Below are 3,889 nucleotides of genomic sequence, written 5' to 3'. Positions count from 1 at the left end.
CATATGGGATTATCCAGACAGAGATATAGATTTTTCCTATTATTCTTTTGTCCCTATCTCTTCGGAGCTCAGTCCTATACTTGATTAAATTTTCCCACTCATCCAACATTTATCACATATGCTTAACCAACTCCAATAAAGGTGCACTGTTTTAATTCCACAATAGTGCAAACACAGAGATGCACAATACACACATATGCACATCCATTAAATTTATTGCAGCAATTAAAAATTCCATATAAAGATAGGAAAACCCAACTTGACTCACGCTGCTCAGAGAGGACCATGTATTCTTGTATAAACTCAGATTTTAAACATAAAAAAGACCTTAATCAGCACAGTTACATGTAAAATATTCTGAACAGAAGCATTATATTCCTTTCCTCTGATGTATATTCATTCATTTCATTCATCTACTGGTTTACATACAGTTATTCATGCTTATGTTGCTATTTTCAATGTTAATTTAGTGGAAAGAAGCACTGTTTATATGCAAAAATATATATTCAATTATTTATATCATAAACTCTAAAATGAATGATTGCATGCTTACATGATTTCTCATGTCCAGGGTCTCTTTATGGAAATCCTTAGAAGTGGACTTGAGGGACAACAAGAAAACGTTTTGGAATTGTTATATACTATCTATTTTACTAGTATAAAATGCCACATATCTAGTGTGTTATCTAATTAATTGTAGAGGATGTTAAGCAAGATGTGTCAGGCATATACTAGATTATGCTTGAAAGACTTCAGGTACTTTCCTATTTATTCAGAAACCTCACCTGGCAATTTGGGGGTGCACAGGATTTCTTTACATTTGTTTGCTTTCATTGTCTCTTTGTTCTGCTTGCTGGTTTGCTGTCTTTCTCCACTGCTTTCCATAAAGTTAGAATGCTCATCAGACTAAAGCCACTGAAATTGGAGCATTTCTAAATTTGAAAAAAGGGATTCCTACTGATGAATTTTGACAGATTCTATATTTCGTTTGTGTGATGATCCCCATACTAAGACACCAAAGTTCTTTCTTGTGAGGGATATTCTTGAAGCAAAGCTCAAACCATGTAACTAATTACTAATCACTGTGCACTAATTAAATTCAAGAAACAAGCATTCCTGGTACTCAAGTTCTTTAACAACACTGTTGACTTCTCTGGTACACATTTTGAGGATATAGCATTTTCCTTGTTCCTGTCTTCTGATTCCTTTCAAATTAGTTATTCTGTCAGGTTTTTCTGAGTCTTCAGGGATACAAAAGTCCCTCCAATTACATTTTGTTTAACCAAGACATAATTTTAGCTTCTTAAGCAAGGCTTCTCCTTCAGATCATGTAGACTATCTTCCCTTCAATGATTTAAAACTGAGTTTGTGATGCTAGACTATTATTACAAATTATGTAATCTAGTTTAGCTCTCAATGGATTTCTGGTCTCATTGAGAATGTGTTCTTTAATAACTAGAAAAAAATGTTTTAGGGGAAATTCTATGCAACAGATTCAAGCAAGCAACAATAATTCTTCTATATTTATGGGTTTCTAGGTATCTCTGATGTCTTCTGTGGTAGTTAAGGGAATAAAGAATACCTGTGTGATGCAGGAGACTGGAGTTTGATCCCTGGGTTGGAAAAACCTCCTGGAGAAGAGAATGGCTACTCACTCCAGTATTCTTACCTGGAGAATTCCATGAATAGTGGAGCCTGGTGAGTTACAGTCCGTAGGGATGCAAAGAATCGGACACAACTGAGTGACTAACACAACACTAACTGATAACTCTGAAACAGTAGTATCGAAGCAAGTGTCCTCCCAAATGGTCACATTCTTAGAATAGTCGTCTGTCCCTAAAAAGTTCAATATTGTGACACAGATTTTAGTTCATTGCATTTTTCCCCAAGCACACTGTTTCCTTGCTGCTGTAGGAAAGATTAGAAGGGCCTGTAGGTGAATAAAGACATTATTCAACATGAAAGGATGATAGAAGTGTTGATTATTGGTAATTAAAGCACAATGATACAGTTTTTCAAGGCACTTTCCATTGCTCTTTATAACCTAACCATTTGTACTTTTTTTCCCCAGTTTTATTAAGATGTAATTGACATCATCATTTTTCTTAAGGTAGATAATGTATGTTTTGATAATACTATGTGAGATGATAACAGCTATAAGGTTAACAAGCAGATCTATTACCTCATATGGTCTTTTCTGGTGACTCAGTGGTAAAGAAAATTGCCTGCCAGTGCAGGAGATTCTTGTTCAATCCCTGCATTGGGAAGATGTCCTGGAGAAGGTATTGGCAACCCACTCCAGTATTCTTGCCTGGGAAATCACATGAACTGGTGGGCTATAGTCCACGGGGTCATAAAAGAGTTGGACACAATTTAGGGACTAAACAACAACAGCAAACCTCACATAGTTGTCACTTTTCAATTGTGTTGGGAAAATTTAAGATATATTTTCTGAGCAAGTTTCCAGCGCACAAAACAGCATTGTCAAATATAGTCATCGCATTGTGCCTTCAATCCCCAGAAACTATTCATGTTATAACAGAAAATCTGAACCATCTGATCAACATCAATATTCCCTTCTCCCAACTCCTCTAGCCCATGGAGGGTTCTTTGAGTTCTACTCAGGTTCTTTGAGTTCAGCCTTTTTAGATTCCGTATAAAGGAGAATAAACAGCATTTGTCTTTACTTTGTCTGATTTATTTCATTTAACATAATACTCTCGAGGTTTATCCATGTTTTCAAAACTATGATTCTATAAGAGAGCAAACTTTGCCACCCCAGAATATGGCTCTTTAGTATGACAACTATATTGAGATAAGTAATTTTTATGGTGCCAAATACTTCTATTTTAATCACTTTACATATATTTTCTTATTAAACTCCACAAGAATCCTATGGCATTATGGGTATCCCCATTTTATGGTTATTCATTCATTCATTCCGTGCATATCTCTTGGATGCTGACTTATTATATACAAGAGATCATTCTAGGTAATATCTAGGTGAAAAAAAGAGCAGTGTGGAGGCCATGATAGGAATCTACACGGTTTGATTGGAGGTCAGCAGGGAAGGAGCTGGTACTGGCTGCAGGGAAAGGGAGCCAGTGGGGGTGGGGTCAGAAAGGTAGTGGGCAGCATTTCCTGTGGGTGGGCTGAGTGTTTTTAAGATGCAAATGACAAAGAAAGGTTTTTTCTTTTTAAACTTGCCCTTAGCTGTCTAAAATAATTTAGATAGATCTCATGTTTCAAAGAAGGAGCTCTTATCATAGATGGGGACTACAGAATAGTATGAACTAGGTCTCCTAGACAGGGAGGAAGCTAAAAATCTCTGTTATAATTTCTCTCTATGACTCAATGTTTCTGTGCATCCCAGGAAACATTTGTCTACCAAACATTTGCTCTTTTCACTTCCTGGTGAATGACCTTCTATTCCTGTTCATTTTCAGACTCCTACCACTTTCTCCTTTGTCAAAGTTATATTTGGTTAAAATGTGAAGATAAAATGAGATTATATATACCTCCTTTTAGCTGTCTTTGTAATCTCTCATGTTATGTGGATTCCATCTATGTATGTAATTAAACATTTGTTTTCCTCTTGTTAATCTCTTTCATATAAATTTAGTTATTAGATCTGCCAACATGTACTAGGAGGGTAGAATTCACTTTTTTCCTTCCTTAAAAATACTTCTAAAAAGTCATGGCCTTTTCCACCTTAAGACCTCTATAATTGTCAGGCCTTCTTCCTGCTATCTTCTGCTATTACAACATGCATCATTTCTCTTTTACACTCTAATCTCCATTTAATGAAGCCTTTAAAAAAACACTAGATTTAGGATTTTCTTTATATTTATAACCTATTGTTTTTACTTCATGATGATACTGAGGTTAG

The sequence above is a fragment of the Muntiacus reevesi genome, chromosome 9, assembly GCF_963930625.1.
Source record: "Muntiacus reevesi chromosome 9, mMunRee1.1, whole genome shotgun sequence".
In the NCBI taxonomy this organism is placed as follows: Eukaryota; Metazoa; Chordata; class Mammalia; order Artiodactyla; family Cervidae; genus Muntiacus; species Muntiacus reevesi.
The sequence above is the reverse complement of the archived record's forward strand: the minus strand, read 5'-3'. Positions refer to the sequence as shown.